The sequence below is a fragment of the Mytilus galloprovincialis genome, chromosome 11 (assembly GCF_965363235.1).
Source record: "Mytilus galloprovincialis chromosome 11, xbMytGall1.hap1.1, whole genome shotgun sequence".
Taxonomy (NCBI): Eukaryota; Metazoa; Mollusca; class Bivalvia; order Mytilida; family Mytilidae; genus Mytilus; species Mytilus galloprovincialis.
Genome location: NC_134848.1, coordinates 84,820,817 through 84,841,306, shown reverse-complemented (window position 1 = coordinate 84,841,306; position 20,490 = coordinate 84,820,817). Strand labels below are relative to the sequence as shown.

General features: G+C 29.6%; 1 protein-coding gene across 1 annotated transcript in view; it reads right to left on the bottom strand.

The window, feature by feature from the left end:
* Window positions 1–20,490, bottom strand: part of LOC143052947 (uncharacterized) — a 605,057-nt gene that overhangs the window by 401,797 nt on the left and 182,770 nt on the right. The window lies entirely within an intron of this gene.

Here is a 20,490-nt window from a genome sequence, read left to right as displayed (position 1 = left end):
TTGTTAATATCTTATTTTGTACAGATAAATCACATGGTTGTCTATCTTATTGTCAATATCTTATTTTGTACAGATCTATCTCAGGGTTGTCTATCTCATTGTCAATATCTTATTTTGTACAGATATATCTCAGGGTTGTCTATCTCATTGTCAATATCTTATTTTGTACAGATATATCACATGGTTATCTATATCATTGTCAGTATCTTATTTTGTACAGATAAATCACATGGTTGTCTATCTTATTGTAAATATCTTATTTTGTACAGATATATCGCATAGTTGTCTATCTTTTTGTCAACATCTTATTTTGTACAGATAAATCACATGGTTGTCTATCTTATTGTAAATATCTCATTGTGTACAGATATATCACATGGTTGTCTATCTTTTTGTCAACATCTTATTTTGTACAGATATATCACATGGTTTTCTATCTCATTGTCAATATCTTATTTTGTACAGATATATCTCAGGGTTGTATATCTTATTGTCAATATCTTATTTTGTACAGATAAATCACATGGTTGTCTATCTTATTGTCAATATCTTACTTTGTATAGATATATCACATGGTTGTCTATCTTATTGTTAAAATCTTATTTTGTACAGATAAATCACATGGTTGTCTATCTTATTGTCAATATCTTATTTTGTACAGATATATCTCAGGGTTGTATATCTTATTGTCAATATCTTATTTTGTACAGATAAATCACATGGTTGTCTATCTTATTGTCAATATCTGACTTTGTATAGATATATCACATGGTTGTCTATCTTATTGTCAATATCTTATTTTCTACAGATAAATCACATGGTTGTCTATCTTATTGTCAATATCTTACTTTGTATAGATATATCACATGGTTGTCTATCTTATTGTCAATATCTTATTTTGTACAGATAAATCACATGGTTGTCTATCTTATTGTCAATATCTTACTTTGTATAGCTATATCACCAATATCTTATTTTGTACAGATGTATCACTTGCTTTACTATCTTATTGTCATTATCTTATTTTGTACATATATGTCACATGGTTGTCTATCTCATTGTCATTACCTTATTTTGTACAGATATATCACATGGTTGTCTATCTTATTGTCAATATCTTATTTTGTACAGATATATATCATGGTTGTCTATCTCATTGTTAATATCTTATTTTGTAGAGATATATCACATGGTTGTCTATCTTATTGTTAATATCTTATTTTGTAAGATATATCACATGCTTGTCAATTTTGTTGTCAATATCCTACGTTGTACAGATATATCACATGATTGTCTATCTTATTGTCAATATCTTATTTTGTACAGATTTATCACATGGTTGTCTATCTTATTGTCAATATCTTATTTTGTACAGATATATCACATGATTTTCTATCTTATTGTCAATATCATGTTGTGTACAGATATATCACATGATTGTCTATCTTATTGTCAATATCTTACGTGGTACGGATATATCACACGATTGTCTATCTTATTGTCAATATCTTATTTTGTATAGATGTATCACATGGTTGTCTATCTTATTGTCAATATCTTTTTTTGTACAGATATACCACATTGTTGTCTATTTCTGTCAGTATCTTATTTTGTACAGATATATCATATGGTTTTCTATCTTATTGTCAATATCTTATTTTGTACAGATAAATCACATGGTTGTCTATCTTATTGTCAATATCTTTTTTTGTACAGATATATCACATGGTTGTCTATCTTACTGTCAATATCTTATTTTGTTCTGATATATCACATGGTTTTCTATCTTATTGTCAATATCTTATTTTGTACACATATCTCACATGATTGTCTATCTTATTGTCAATATCTTATTTTGTACAGATAAATCACATGGTTGTCTATTTTATTGTCAATATCTTATTTTGTACAAATATCTCACATGATTGTCTATCTTATTGTCAATATCTTATTTTGTACATATACATCACATGGTTCTCTATCTTATTGTCAATATCTTATTTTGTGCAGATATCTCACATGATTGTCTATCTTATTGTCAATATCTTATTTTGTACAGATATATCTCATGGTTGTCTATCTTATTGTCAATATCTAATTTTGTACTGATATATCACATGGTTGTCTATCTTATTGTCAATATCTTATTTTGTACAAATATCTCACATGATTGTCTATGTTATTGTCAATATCTTATTTTGTACAGATATATCACATGGTTTTCTATCTTACTGTCAATATCTTATTTTGTACAGATATATCACATGGTTGTGTACCTTATTGTCAATATCTTATTTTGTACAGATAGATCACATAGTTGTATATTTTATTGTCAATATGTTATTTTGTGAAGATATATCACATGGTTGTCTATCTTATTGTCAATATATTACTTTGTACAGATATATCACAAGGTTGTGTACCTTATTGTCAATATCTTATTTTGTACAGATAGATCACATAGTTGTATATTTTATTGTCAATATCTTATTTTGTGCAGATATCTCACATGATTGTCTATCTTATTGTCAATATCTTATTTTGTACAGATATATCTCATGGTTGTCTATCTTATTGACAATCTCTTATTTTGTACATATATATCACATAGTTGTCAATCTTATTGTCATGACCTTATTTTGTACAGATATCTCACATGGTTGTCTATTTTATTGTCCATATCTTATTTTGTACAGATATATCTCATGGTTGTCTATCTTATTGGCAATATCTTATTTTGTACAGATATATCACATAGTTGTCTATCTCATTGTCATTACCTTATTTTGTACAGATATCTCACATGGTTGTCTATCTTATTGTCACTATCTTATTTTGTACAGATATATCTCATGGTTGTCTATCTTACTGTCAATATCTTATTTTGTACAGATATATCACATAGTTGTCAATTTTATTGTCATTACCTTATTTTGTACAGATATCTCACATGGTTGTCTATCTTATTGTCACTATCTTATTTTGTACAGATATATCTCATGGTTGTCTATCTTACTGTCAATATCTTATTTTGTACAGATATATCACATGGTTGTCTATCTTATTGACAATCTTTTATTTTGTACAGATGTATCACATGGTTGTCTGTCTTATTGTCAATATCTTATTTTGTAACAATATATCACATGGTTGTCAATCTTATTGTCAATATCTTATTTTGTACATATATATTACATGGTTGTCTATCTCATTGTCAATATCTTATTTTGAACAGATATATCACATGGTTGTCTATCTCATTGTCAATATCTTATTTTGTACATATATATCACATAGTTGTCAATCTTATTGTCATGACCTTATTTTGTACAGATAACTCACATGGTTGTCTATCTTATTTTCCATATCTTTTTTTGTACTGATATATCACATGGTTTTCTATCTTATTGTCAATATCTTATTTTGTACACATATCTCACATGATTGCCTATCTTATTGTCAATATCTTATTTTGTACAGATATATCACATGGTTCTCTATCTTATTGTCAAGATCTTATTTTGTGCAGATATCTCACATGATTGTCTATCTTATTGTCAATATCTTATTTTGTACAGATATATCTCATGGTTGTCTATCTTATTGTCAATATCTTATTTTGTACTGATATATCACATGGTTGTCTATCTTATTGTCAATATCTTATTTTGTACAAATATCTCGCATGATTGTCTATCTTATTGTCAAAATCTTATTTTGTACAGATATATCACATGGTTTTCTATCTTATTGTCAATATCTTATTTTGTGCAGATATCTCACATGATTGTCTATCTTATTATGAATATCTTATTTTGTACAGATATATCACATGGTTGTCTATCTCATTGTCAATAACTTATTTTTTACAGAAATATGCCATGGATGTCTATCTTATTGACAATCTCTTATTTTGTACAGATTTATCACATGTCTGTCTATCTTATTGTCAATATCTTATTTTGTACATACATATCACATGGTTGTCAATCTCATTGTCAATATCTCATTTTGGACAGATTGATCACATGTCTGTCTATTTTATTGTCAATATCTTATTTTGTACAGATATATTACATGATTTTCTATCTTATTGTCAATGTCTTATTTTGTACAGATATATCACATAGTTGTCTATATCATTGTCAATATCTTATTTTGTACTGATATATCACATGTCTCTCTATCTTATTGTCAATATCTCATTTTGTACAGATATATCACATGTCTGTCTATCTTATTGTCAATATCTTATTTTGTACATATATATCACATGGTTGTCTATCTTATTGTCAATATCTCATTTTGTACAGATATATCACATGTCTGTCTATCTTATTGTCAATATCTTATTTTGTACAGATATATCACATGGTTGTCTATCTTGTTGTCAATATCTTATTTTGTACAGATATATCACATGGTTTTCTATCTTATTGTCAATAGCTTAGTTTGTACTGATATATCACATGGTTTTCTATCTAATTGTCAATATCTTATTTGTACAGATATATCACATGGTTGTCTATCTTATTGTCAATATCTTATTTGTACAGATATATTACATGGTTGTCTATTTCAATGTCAATATGTTATTTTGTACAGATATATTACATGGTTGTCTATCTCATTGTCAATATATTTTTTTGTACAGATATATCACATGTCTGTCTATCTTATTGTCAATATCTTATTTTGTACAGATATATCACATGATTGTCTATCTTGTTGTCAATATCTTATTTTGTACAGATATATCACATGATTGTCTATCTCATTGTCAATATCTTATTTTGTACAGAAATATCTCATGGTTGTCTATCTTATTGACAATCTCTTATTTTGTACGGATATATCTCATGGTTGTCTATCTTATTGTCAATATCTTATTTTGTACAGATATATCACATAGTTGTCAATCTTATTGTCTTTACCTTATTTTGTACAGATATCTCACATGGTTGTCTATCTTATTGATAATCTCTTATTTTGTACATATGTATCACATGGTTGTCTGTCTTATTGTCAATATCTTATTTTGTAACAATATATCACATTGTTGTATATCTTACTGTCTTTGTCACTGATGAGTCTTATGTAGACGAGACGCGCGTCTGGCGTTTAAATTATAATCCTGGTACTTTTGATAACTATTTAAACCACTGGGTCGATGCCACTGCTGGTGGACGTTTCGGCCCCGAGGGTATCACTAGCCCAGTAGTCAGCACTTCGTAGTTGACATGAATATCAATTATATGGTCATTTTTATAAATTTTCCGTTTCTAAAACTTTAAATGTTTCGAAAAACTAAGGATTTTCATACCCCAGGAGTAGAATACCTTAGCCGTATTTGGCACAACGTTTTGGAATTTTGGGTTCTCAATGCTCTTCAACTTTGTATTTGTTTGGCTTTTTTACTATTTTGATATGAGCGTCACTGATGAGTCTTATGTAGACGAAACGCGCGTCTGGCGTTTAAATTAAAATCCTGGTACTTTTGATAGCTTTTATTGTCAATATCTTATTTTGTACAGATGTATCAAATGGTTGTCTATCTCATTGTCAATATCTTATTTTGTACAAATATATCACATGGTTGTCTATCTCATTGTCAATATCTTATTTTGTACAGATATATCACATGGTTGTCCATCTCATTGTCAATATCTTATTTTGTACAGATATATCACATGGTTGTCTATCTTATTGTCAATATCTTATTTTGTACAGATATATCACATGGTTGTCAATCTTATTGTCAATATCTTATTTTGTACAGATATATCACATGGTTGTCTATCTCATTGTCAATATATTATTTTAAACAGATTGAACACATGTCTGTCTATCTTATTGTCAATATCTTATTGTGTACAGATATATCACATGGTTGTCTATCGTATTGTCAATATCTTATTTTGTACAGATATATCACATGGTTGTCATGGATAAATATGACAGAATAATAGATGGTTAAAAAAAAATTCCAAAACCTTAGAATTGTTAAAAAAAACACTTTTTTATATATTTATATATATATCCCACCTTTACATCCGAAAATCTCTATTTTCAGGCAAAAGCTCATATAGATTTGACTTTTGAATCATTGTCAACTGATAAATCTTGATAGTTGACATTATTCGATTTAAACATTAAAATTAAAATTAGGATAATAAAAAATTGGCCTAATTGAACAGTAACACCAGTTGGAAATAAAAATGATCAAGACACAAGTTATTTCTAAATTGAACCATCTGTTTTTAACTAACTGACAAAAAATATTCATTTTTTGGGAAAAACAAACCTGACTAAATAAAAAGAGAAATGTAATGTTCTGAACACAAATAAGAGGGACCGAAAATGATAGATATTGACAAATATACAAAAGGATTGAAACTTAATAACATTGTGAATGGAAATGGGGAATGTGTCAAAGAGACAACAAGCCGACCATAGAAAAGACAACAGCAGAAGGTCACCAACAGGTCTTCAATGTAGCGAGAAATTCCCGCAACCGGAAGCGTCCTTCAGCTGGCCCCTTAACAAATATATACCTGTTGAGTGATAGTGAACGCCATACTAAACTCCAAATTATACACAAGAAACTAAAATTTTAAAAAATACAAGACTAACAAAGGCCAGAGGCTCCTGACTTGGGACAGGCGCAACAATGCGGTGGGGTTAAACATGTTTGATATCTCAACCCTCCCCCTTTACCTCTAGCCAATGTAGAAAAGTAAACGCATAACAATTCTCACATTAACATTCAGTTCAAGAAAAGTCCGAGTCTGATGTCAGAAGATGTAACCAAAGAAAATAAACCAAATGACAATAATACATAAATAACAACAGATTACTAGCAGTTAACTGACATGCCAGCTCCAGACTTCAATTAAACTGATTGAAAGATTATGATTTCATCACATGAATATCAGGTACAATCCAAAAGGATTGAAACTTATATGGATTAGACGGTTGCTGACAAACAAGCCAAAACTAAAATAAGCTATTAGAAAGTAATGAAATGAAGAGTTTGTATCAGATTCGCTCTGTAAAAAAGAAACAATAAAATAGGAACAACATCTTTTTTCTACAAAGACAGGATAGATACATATATCTTTTTGATAAATGATTTATATAATGATAGAGTAAAACTAATGACTTTCCAACAATTCCAAATATATTGATAAAATTTAATAATTATTTTTTAGTTATAATTGGGTAAATTCATCAATTAATTCTTATAAAAAACTTACGATACGACAATTACAAAGGTAAAAATATAGACATGTTTTTGGAGGGAAGGTGACAATAAAGTTATCAAATTAAGAACATGGTAATTGTTTTGATAAATGCACAAGATGAATTAAATGCTTGTTATATCAATAAAAACAATTAAAGTTAAGAAATTTGTATTTGGTTGTCTTTGAATTATCATTTAATATGTATAATATCGTGATGCCATCACGAGTTGGTTGACCGTTATGGAATAACCATTTCACAAATGATATCGGATATGTTCCTCACGTCGTAACTACAATCCCCTTCCCTTTCATGAATTTGACCTACCGAATTAGACTATTTACCGGATTTGTAATCACATAAGCAACACGACGGGTGCCGCATGTGGAGCAGGATCTGCTTACCCTTCCGGAGCACCTGAGATCACCCCTAGTTTTGGTGGGGTTCGTGTTGTTTATTCTTTAGTTTTCTATATTGTGTTATGTGTACTATTGTTTTTCTGTTTGTCTTTTTCATTTTTAGCCATGGCGTTGTCAGTTTGTTTTAGATTTATGAGTTTGAATGTCCCTTTGGTATCTTTCGTCCCTCTTTTAAGAGAAAGATAACATTTCCATAGCTAATAATATCTCAAAAATTTATTTTTTTAAAACTCACGGATCATTATTCCAAATAATATAAAAATATATTTTTATCGAAAAAAGGCGCAAAAGGTATGTATAATGTTTAATTACAAAAAAACCAGTACTAAACTTATATGTGAAGAAATTGGACCTAGTTAAATGTGTTCTAATAGGTATAAATTGTTACATGGCATTTTTCATATCAGACCCTTTATCGGTCCCAGGTCATGCTATCAGTCCAAGAGCCGCATATACTTCAGCGAAATAAGTACCGTTTATCAGGTTATCTGCATGTTGATATCGTAAAATATCAGCTGCGAGACATAATATGAAGCTTGTTGTCGATTGAGCGTAGCGAACGAGACCAAAAAGCCTTCATATAATGTCAAGCAGCTGATATTTTACAATATCAATATGCAGATAATCTGATAATCGATTTATCGGGCTATATTTGCGTGTTTCAGAAGTGTTTTCTTTGTTTCACCAGCACACAAAAGATGATTTGATAAGTTCGGGTCAAAGTTATTAACGTCGGTTCAAACATTATGACGGCGCTGATATGTCCGGGTCAAAGTTATTAAGGCCGGGTCAACGTATTTGACGTCACAAAGACATGATACGGAATAATATTAAGAGCTGAACAGAGTGATATAGACAGTGGGACGACCGATAAATACAGGGAAGAGCTATGCAAACATTGTCTTTCTTTAAAATGATAATTTACAGACAACCAAATACTTTCTGAACTTTAATTGTTAAATGATATAATAAGCAATTTCTTCATCTTATGCTATATCACAACAATAATCATGTTCTTTATTTGAAAACTGTATTGTCGCTTTTCCTCCGACAACATGTACATAGTTTTACCTTTTTAATTGTCGCATCTAGGGTTTATATGTCATTTTCTACTGTTTTTGGTTTGGCAATTCTAAGATTCGGTCTTAGTGGTGTTATCATTACATTTACTAGTAATAATTTTCTTAAAAATTTAACTTACCAATAATTCAAAGCCCTTCACTATACAAAATCCATCATAACACTAAATGCCGCACACAATGATAAAGATATAAATGTTGATTTAAACCTAACATCGATATGTAAATAGCCAAAAACTTCAGTTAACAGATAACCTTTAACGCGTTACTAAGAGAATAAGAAATGTTTGTCCTGTTTTATTAGTATTAAGTGTGTTATTTGGGCTAGATGAAAAATTAGATAACAACAATACAAATATTTGAATATATTGTACTTTAATGAATATCTACCTGTGTAATACATTGCCAATTATCAGAGTCCACTGGGATATATTTTTATGTATATATTGACTTCTGTTATTGGTTTTAAACTCATTTGATATGTTATTTGTAACATTCCTTTTCACATGAAGTGCATTTAATATATATGAAAGAATATCGAATGGTCATAAAACTTCTAAAACTTAGAATTAGTTGAACAAAAACCCCATGTTTATATATTAATATGTACCCCCCCCCCCCCACACACACACTTATAATCAAAGAATTGTTTTCAAGAAAAGCCTCATATAACTTTGACTTTCTTTTGAATCATAAATTTTATAAATCGGATAAAATCTTGATAGCTGACATTATTCGATTTTTACTTTAACATTAAACATCCAAAGTTCCAAAAATGATATAATAGATGTTCTTTGGCAGTGAAACATGGCTAATTATAGTATTATTCCTAAAGCTAAGGTCATGCACCGTTTTATAAGAGTTTCATCTTATAAGAGAGTAATTTAATAAATCGATGTAAGTTTCTATGTAAGTGTAAAGTGTTTTGATGGTGTAATTAATGCTTTCAGGAATGTGTTGCAAGCATCGATGTAAGTTTCTATGTAAGTGTAATATAAAAGTATAGATTGATATAAAGAAGTGACAAAGCATAATGTTAATTAAGAATAAGTTGTATTAAATTTTGTAACAAAACCGTACTGATGAGATAAACATTAATACAAATGTTGGGGTCTAATCATTGTTATGTTATCATCATTTACAAGGTTAGTAGTCAGCATTTCGATGTTGACATGAATACAAAAATTGGGGTCTAACCAATAATACGTTATTATCATTAACAAGGTTAGTAGTCATCATTTCGATGTTGAAATGAATACAAATGTTGGGGTCTAATCATTATTACGTTATTATCATTTACAAGGTTAGTAGTCAGCATTTCGATGTTGACATGAATACAAATATTGGGGTCTAACCAATAATACGTTATTATCATTTACAAGGTTAGTAGTCATCATTTCGATGTTGACATGAATACAAATGTTGGGGTCTAATCATTATTACGTTATTATCATTTACAAGGTTAGTAGTCAGCATTTCGATGTTGACATGAATACAAATATCGGGGTCTAACCAATAATACGTTATTATCATTTACAAGGTTAGAAGTCATCATTTCGATGTTGACATGAATACAAATGTTGGGGTCTAATCATTATTACGTTATTATCATTTATAAGGTTAGTAGTCAGCATTTCGGTGTTGATATGAATACAAATATTGGGGTCTAATCATTGTTACGTTATCATCATTTACAAGATTAGTAGTCAGCTTTTCGGTGTTCACATGAATACAAATGTTGGGGTCTAATCAGTGTTACGTTATCATCATTTACAAGGTTAGTAATCAGCATTTCGGTGTTGACATGAATACCAATGTTGGGGTCTAACTAATAATACGTTATTATCATTTACAAGGTTAGTAGTCAGCATTTCGGTGTTGACATGAATTCAAATGTTGACATGAATACAAACGTTTGGGTGTAGTCATTGTTACGTTATCATCATTTACATGGTTAGTAGACGTTACGTTGTGTTGATGCTAAAAACGATATAAGAAAGGTACATATATATGTAGTGATTATGTTCGACATCTTTTATAGACATATGACGTTACGTTGTTTAGATGCTAAGGTCGATGTAAGAAAGGTACACATGTATGTAGTGATGATTTTCGACATCCTTAATAGACATATGACGAAACGTTGTTGAGATGCTAAGGTCGATGTAAGAAAGGTACACATATATGTAGTGATTATGTCCGACATCCTTAATAGACATATGACGTTACGTTGTTTAGATGCTAAAGTCGATGCAGCAGTTTCATGACTTTTGCATTTATGTCATGTTTAGCAAAAATACTTTTTTAACTGGAATTCCCTTAAATGTGCTGCATTACAATGGAGATAACTGTATTGTATTTTAGTATTGGCCTTTGTAAAACTTGATTTTACTGTCGCAAAATTTCTGTTAACATCAAATTGTGACAGTAAAAAAAACGTTTTACTAAGGCCAAGCTTAGAATAAAATACAGTTACCTCCAGTAAGATGCAAGTTAGTGTATCAATAATAAAACAACTTCACACAAGTATTAGTCCTTCTTAAAATTTCAAACATTGAAATCCTTTTGTTGTAATCCTGACACGTACGTGTTTTAGTATCCGTGACATAATACTTAAACCTGTATGGTCTGTGTAGCAATATACAACAATAAGTGAGATGATCAATAGATATTTAAAGTGAAATCTTACCTCATTCGAACTTGCCATTATGTCCTACAAGTAGAAAAAAAATACGTCTAGAAGTTTAATATTAACAGCAAAACAAATACACATACCTACATTTGACCATTAATCACTTAAATATTATAACCAAGAAAATGTCACTATGAAACATTATAAATCAAATAAATGTTGGTCTGATTAAATATCCTTTGGTTTATCTAGTCGTTTGCTTGAAATATTGAAAACCTAGTTTATTTAGGCCAAACAAAAAGATGTAAAAAACTTTTTTTGGGAGAGGGTTTTAAAGCTTAGACAGATTTGCAAAATAAATTAATACCGAAAAATGAAGACGAGTTTGTATCAGATTTGCTCTGGAAAAAAGAAACCATTGAAATAGTAACACCATCTATTATCTATAAAGATTTGGTAGATAAAGGGATCTCTTTGATAAATGCTTTATTAAATGATGAGGGAAAACTAATGACTTTACAACAATTCCAAAACATTTATGAAATTAAATCAAACGTTTTTACTTATAATTGGGTAAATTCATCAATAAAATCATATTAAAACGCTCTAAAGAATAATATCTACATAAACAATTTTTATAAAACACATCGACCAATTATTCCAAATAATATTAGAATATATTTTTATCGTAAGATATGTATAATGTTTAATTAGAAAAAAACAGTACTAAACTTATATGTGAATAAATTGGACCTAGTTACGTGTATTCTTATAGGTATAAAAGAGGGACGAAAGATACCAAAGAGACAATCAAACTCATAAATCTAAAATAAACTGACAACGCCATGGCTAAAAATGAAAGAGACAAACAGACAAACAATAGTACACATGACACAACATAGAAAACTAAAGAATAAACAACACGAACCCCACCAAAAACTAGGGGTGATCTGAGGTGATCGGGAAGGGTAAGCAGATCCTGATCCACAAGTTATTATTATAAATTATTACATGGCATTTTTCATATCAGACCTTTTATCGGCCCGAGATCATGCTATAAGCCCAAGAGCCGCATATACTTCAGCGAAATAAATACAGACAAATGATATGGAAATATTTTCTTAAATGTTATTCGTTTATTGATATAACAAGCATTTTATTCATTGTATGCTATATCACAACAATGATCATGTTCTTTATTTGAAAACTTTATTGTCACCTTTCCTCCGAAAACATGTCTATAGGTTTTTTTTCCATTTTGATAGTCGCATCAACGGTTTATATAAATGTCATTTTCTACTGTATTTTGTTTTGCAATTTTAAGATGCGGTCATTTACTAGTAATAATTTTCTTTAAATTAAGCTTACCAATATTTCAAAGCCCTCAACTATACAAAATCCATCACAAAACTAAATGCCGCACACAATGATAAAGATATGAATGTTTATTTAAACAACAAATCGATATGTAAATAGCCAGACACTTCAGTTTTCAACAGATAACCTTTAAATTGTGTGATTTTCGTTTCATGTGTCATTCAATAGGACATTTAAATTTAAACGCGTTACTAGGCGGTTCAGAAATGTTTGTCCTTTTTTCTAAGTATTAAGTGTTTTTTTTTGGGGCTAGATGAAAAATTAGATAACAACAATCAAACTATTTGGATATATGATAATTTAATGAATACCTACATATGTAACACACTGTCAATTATCAGTCTTCTCTGATACATTTTCTGTAGGTATTGACTTGTTAACTTGGGTTTACAATCTTGTGATATGCAATTTGCATTTTTTTCCTTTCACTTGAAGTACATTTAATATAAATGAAATAATATTGTATGGTCATAAAACTTCAACAACTTAGAATTGGTTTGGAATAAAACCCCATGTTTATGTATTTATATATACCCCCTCCCCACACTTCTCATTAAAGAATGTATTTTTTTCTCGAAAAGGCTCATATAACTTTGACTTTCTTTTAAATCATTGTTATACATCGAATAAAATCTAGAAAGTTGAAATTATTCGATTCTTAATTAAACATTAAACATCCAAAGTTCAATATTAGAGTGTCAAAAAATGATATAATAGATGTTCATTGGCAATGAAACATGGCCAATTATATTATTTTTCCTCAAGCTAAGGTCATGCACCGTTTTATAAGAGTTCCATCTTATAAGAGAGTAATTTAATAAATGCAGATTTTGATCTTTGAAAACTTTCCTGAATGATTTGCTCGTTTCAATCTGTCAAACTCATTCAGGTAAAGGATTTACATCTTCATTTGATATACCTTTCATCTTATATATCTTTATCATAAAACAAACATAAGGCAAAACACTGTCTCATGGTTGTCTATCTTATTGTCAATATCTTATTTTGTACAGATGTATCACATGGTTGTCTATCTTATTGTAAATAACTTATTTTGTACGGATATATCACATGGTTGTCTATCTTATTGTCAATATCTTATTTTGTACAGATATATCACATGGTTGTCTATCTTATTGTCAATATCTCATTTTGTACAGATATATCACATGGTTGTCTATCTTATTGTCATTATCTTATTTTTTACAGATGTATCACATGGTTGTCTATCTTATTGTAAATAAATTATTTTGTACAAATATATCACATGGTTGTCTATCTTATTGTCAATATCTCATTTTGTACAGATATATCACATGGTTGTCTATCTTATTGTCATTATCTTATTTTTTACAGATGTATCACATGGTTGTCTATCTTATTGTAAATAAATTATTTTGTACAGATATATCACATGGTTGTCTATCTTATTGTCAATATCTTATTTTGTACAGATATATCACATGGTTGTCTATCTTATTGTCAATATCTTATTTTGTACAGATATATCACATAGTTGTCTATCTTATTGTCAATATCTTATTTTGTAACAATATACACATTGTTGTCTATATAATTGTAAATATCTTAGTTTGTACAGATATATCACATGATTGTCTAGATAACAATTAGGCTTGATTTATTGTATATGCATTGTGTTGCATCCTTTGGTGTTGATATTAAAATAAACAAAAACATACATCGTTTGTACTACAATTATCAGGTTATATTAACAGATTAGCTTAAGATTGATACAAATGTTATCTCTTGCTTTTTTAGTTTGGATGCGGACTTGTCGATGTTTTCATTACATCAACGTTTAAAAATTGTCTTTAAATTGTTTTTATCAACAAGGTCAAAGTCCTTAACTAAACACAATCCTTCACAAAAAGAAATGCCGCACACAAGAATAAAGATATGAATGTTTATATAAACCAAAAATCGATAAAGAAATACCTAAACACTACAGTTTAAATAGGTAACCTTTAAATAGCGTAATGTCGTTTTAGGTGTCATTCAGTAGGTCATTTAGATTTAAACGAGCTGCTAGGAGTATCAGAAATGTTTGTCCTGTTTTATTAGTATTAAGTGTTTTATATGGGATAGATGAAAAAAGACACATGTTACCACAATCAATACATATGGATAAATGATAATTTAAATGATTTATACCTGTGCACTGCACTGTCAATTATCATAGTCAAATGTAATTCATTTTCTGTAGACATTGGCTTTTTTATCTGGTTTGAATAATCATGTGATATGATATTTGTAACTGTTTTCACTTTAAGTTCATTTAATGAACAGGATAAATATGACAGAATAATAGATGGTTAACAAAAAATTACAAACCTTAGAATTGTTAAAAAAAAACTTTTTTTTATGTATCTATATATATCCCACCTTTACATCGGAAAATCTCTATTTTCAGACAAAAGCACATATAGATTTGACTTTTGAATCATTGTCATCTGATAAATCTTGATAGTTGACAGTATTCGACTGAAACATTAAAATTTAAATTAAGATAATACAAAATTGGCCTAATTGAACAGTAACACCGGTTAGAAATAAAAATGATCAAGACACTAGATATTTCTAAATTGAACCATCAGTTTTTAACTAACTGACAAAAATTATTCATTTCTTGGGAAAACGAACCTGACTAAATAAAAAGAGAAATGTAATGTTCTGAACACAAATAAGAGGGGCTGAAAATGATAGACATTGACAAACATACAAAAGGATTGAAACTTAATAAAATTGTGAATGGAAATGGGGAATGTATCAAAGAGACAACAAGCCGACCATAGAAAATACAACAGTAGAAGGTCACCAACAGGTCTTCAATGTAGCAAGAACTTCCCGCAACCGGAAGCGTCCTTCAGCTGGCCCTTTAACAAATATATACATGTTCAGTGATAATGAACGCCATACTAAACTCCAAATTGTACACAAGAATCTAAAATTTAAAAAAAATACAAGACTAACAAAGGCCAGAGGCTCCTGACTTGGGACAGGCGCAAAAATGCGGCGGGGTTAAACATGTTTGATATCTCAACCCTCCCCCTATACCTCTAGCCAATGTAGAAAAGTAAACGCATAACAATACTCACATTAACATTCAGTTCAAGAAAAGTCCGAGTCTGATGTCAGAAGATGTAACCAAAGAAAATAAACCAAATGACAATAATACATAAATAACAACAGATTACTAGCAGTTAACTGACATGCCAGCTCCAGACTTCAATTAAACTGATTGAAAGACTATGATTTCATCATATGAATATCAGGTACAATCCAAAAAGATTGAAACTTATATGGATTAGACGGTTGCTGACAAACAAGCCAAAACTAAAATAAGCTATTAAAAAGTAATGAAATGAAGACGAGTTTGTATCAGATTCGCTCTGTAAAAAAGAAACATTAAAATAGGAACAACATCTTTTTTCTACAAAGACTGGATAGATACATTTATCTTTTTGATAAATGATTTATATAATGATGAAGTAAAACTAATGACTTTCCAACAATTCCAAAAACATTGATAAAATTTAATAATTTTTTTAGTTATAATGGGGTAAATTCATCAATAAAATCATATAAAAAACTTACGATACGACAATTAAAAAGGTGAAACTATAGACATGTTTTTGGAGGGAAGGTGATAATAAAGTTATCAAATTAAGAACATGATAATTGTTTTGATAAATGCACAAGATGAATTAAATGTTAGTTATATCAATAAAAACAATTAAAGTTAAGAAATTTGTTTTTGGTTGTCTTTAAATTATCATCTAAGAGAAAGACAACAGTTCCATAGCTAATAATATCTCCAAATTTTTTTTATTCCAAATAATATAAAAATATATTGTTATCGAAAAAAGGCGCAAAAGGTATGTATAATGTTTAATTACAAAAATAAACAGTACTAAACTTATATGTGAAGAAATTGGACCTAGTTAAATGTGTTCTAATAGGTATAAATTATTACATGGCATTTTTCATATCAGATCCTTTAACGGCCCCAGGTCATGCTACAATGTATAAGCCCAAGAGCCGCATATACTTCAGCGTAATAAATACAGACAAGAGCTATGCAAATATTGTCTTTCTTTTAAATGATAATTTACAGACAACCAAATACTTTCTTAACTTTAATTGTTAAATGATATAATAAGCAATCTCTTCATCTTATGCTATATCACAACAATAATCATGTTCTTAATTTGAAAACTTTATTGTCGCTTTTCCTCCGACAACATGTATATAGTTTTAACTTTTTAATTGTCGCATCTAGGGTTTATATGTCATTTTCTACTGTTTTTGGTTTGGCAATTCTAAGATTCGGTCTTATTGGTGTTATCATTACATTTACTGGTAATAATTTTCTTAAAAATTTAACTTACCAATAATTCAAAGCCCTACACTATACAAAATCCATCAAAAAACTAAATGCCGCACACAATGATAAAGATATAAATGTTTATTTAAACCAAACATAGATATGTAAATAGCCAAAAACTTCAGTTAACAGATAACCTTTAACGCGTTACTAAGAGAATAAGAAATGTTTGTCCTGTTTTATTAGTATTAAGTGGTTTATTTAGGCTAGATGAAAAATTAGATAACAACAATAAAAATGTTTGAATATATTGTACTTTAATGAATATATACCTGTGTAATACTTTGCCAATTATCAGAGTCCACTTGGATATATTTTTATGTATATATTGACTTTTATTATTGGTTTTAAACTCATTTGATATGTTATTTGTAACTTTTCTTTTCACTTGAAGTGCATTTAATAAATATGAAAGAATATCGAATGGTCATAAAACAAGGTTAATAGTCAGCATTTCGGTGTTGACATGAATATAAATTTTGGGGTCTAATCATTGTTACGTTATCATCATTTACAAAGTTAGTAGTCAGCATTTCGTTGTTGACATGAATACAAATGTTGGGGTCTAATCAGTGTTACGTAATCATCATTTACAAGGTTAGTAGTCAGCATTTCGGTGTTGACATGAATACAAATGTTGGGGTCTTATCATTGTTACGTAATCATCATTCACAAGGTTAGTAGTCAGCATTTCGCTGTTGAAATGAATACCAATTATACTGTTAAATTTACTGTTAACGAACAAAAATAATTGTCCAAAATACTAAGGATTTTCTCATCCCAGGCATATATATTACCTTGGAATTTTAGGTTCTCAATAATTATCATGTTTGTACATGTTTTAACTTTCTGACTATTTTGGTCTGAGCGTCGCTGATAGGGCATATGAAGACGAAATACATGTCTGTCGTGATAATTTTGTCTTACATGCAAGTCTTTTTTTATTAGTGGTTTTGAACTAGCTGTCAGTTAACTACAAGTACTCTCATGTCAGTAATTAGCGTCTTTTTTTATTGGGATATACAAGTACCCGGCCACGTCCACTTTGGGTTTATGTTAGATGTATTTCTATTTGTATCTTTGTAATGATTTAAGCTTATTTTATGTTAAGCCCTCTCATGAATTACGCGTTTTTCAATTGATTTTTATATTTCGTTCTGATGTTTAACTGTTAAATCACTGTCCCATGGTAAGGCGTTAGGGTTTAGAATCCGACGCACATGTTTAACCCCGACAAATTCTGTATGTATTTGCCTGTCCCGAGTAAGTAGCTTGTTATTCCGTGGTTGTCGTTTGTTTATCTGTTACATATTTGTTTTTCGTTCGTTCACTTTCTGTACATAATTTAGGGCGTTAGTTTTATCGTTTGAACTTTTACATTGTCATTTCGAGGACTTACATGTATATCTGACTATACGGTAAGGGTTTTGCTAAATTTTGAAGTCTGTACGATGACCTATAATTGTTAATGTCCTTGGGCATAAACTGGATCCCTGTTGTGTTCACTTATCTCATCAGATGAATACAAATTGAATACATCTCAGAAAAACAGAGTGGACATGGAAGGGTACTTATACATCCGAACAACCAAAAGACTTTAAGTACAGATCTTAGATTATTCGCAGTTACTTACTATTAGTTGACCTGAATAATTCAGTCGTTATATTCCGCTTACTACATTAACCTCGCAAGTAGGAGAGATCGATTACGGGGAGGGACTGAATTATTCGGGTTAACAATTAGTTGAAAGCTAATAACAACTAATACAATAAGCATGCATCTTAGATGCATGGATTCAGTATACAATCCTGGATATTACATTAGTTTTTAGTCTTTCTCCGTATAAAAAAACAAAGCCATCTATTGAAAATATAAAAATAAACTCTTGGTATGGATCAATTAATATCTTAAGGTAAAACATGTCAGGCATCTTCCGGAAAAATATTCAACATTTAAACTACACTGTGGTCAGATTGTTAAGGGATACTATACTGCATTGTGAAAAAAAACCCAGCTAGATATACAGAAAGATGCATGAATTTTGGGGGAATATTGTCCCGAGTAGAATTTTATATTGCACGAGCTTGAGAGTGCAATATATGTTCTACAAGGGACAATATTCCCCAATATTCATGCAATAACCCTTTTATTGTATAGCAATATAATATTTGACAGTAAAAATTGGCTTAAACTAAGATTCAAACGTTGATGACATCATGATTTTTGAAAATTTATTGAACTAGTGCAATATTAGAATTTATTGCACGCTAACTTTTGGTTACGTTCTGTGGGAAATATTATATTGCTATACAATAATACTTGTTATTTGCAGTATACCTCATGGTCAAATGTGCGAGTGCTTAAATTGTTTTTTTTTTTTTATATTTTCTCCCCACAAACTACTAATGCCTCTTGTTGGTCTTTTCAAAGAGAAAATGCACTTACCGGGTGCATTTGAGTCACTGATGTCAACAAAGTATTCATTGAATAATAATACATTGCTACTTTTATCTTATTATTTTGTTAACACTTGTTATATATCTTGTATTGTCTGTGTATTGCATATGTTATTGTTTATAATAATATTGTCTGTATGCTATATGCCCTCCCGGGGCCCTTATTTGGTTAATAAAAATATTCTATTCTATTCTCTCCTACTCTATTCTATATTATAAGTATATAATTGACCAATGTGGAGATTATTTTCGCAATTCCATAAGATTGCTTTATATACATATAGTCTACAACACTAGACAAAATATCTGTTTCATGCCGATGTAACTCGATTCAAAGTAAAAGTGTGTGTAAAAAAAATAGAAATCGGGAGATATGCCATTCAGTATCGTGTTATCTTGATATAAGTACACAGCTGTGGAATACAAAGAAAAAATGACCACTTGCAGGGGAACACGAAACTGCATTGTTAATGAAAAAAATAAATAGAAAAGAAAAAGATAGGCTAACAATTTAAGAATAAAGAATAGTGGGCTTCTAGAATATAAAGAATAGAGAATAACGTGCAAAATTTGTATAGAATAAAGAAAACATGCATGGCGAAAATAATATTAAGAATTAAAGAACACCCACCTCCCTCCTTTTCTAGACCCTCTTTTATCCTATGACTCTTAAAAGAAAGAAGCGCCGTAATTCATAGGAACAAATAGATTTGGAATATATTATTTTCTCTCATTAATTTAAATTACATGACAAAAAAGAAAATTTGTGTAAATGGTTAATGAAACTTGGTTGATAAAAACGAAGCATTCATTCAGTCTGTCATAAATTAGTTTTGGCCTCAGGTTTTGGCACAATCTTAGTGCTAAGATTATTCTTATC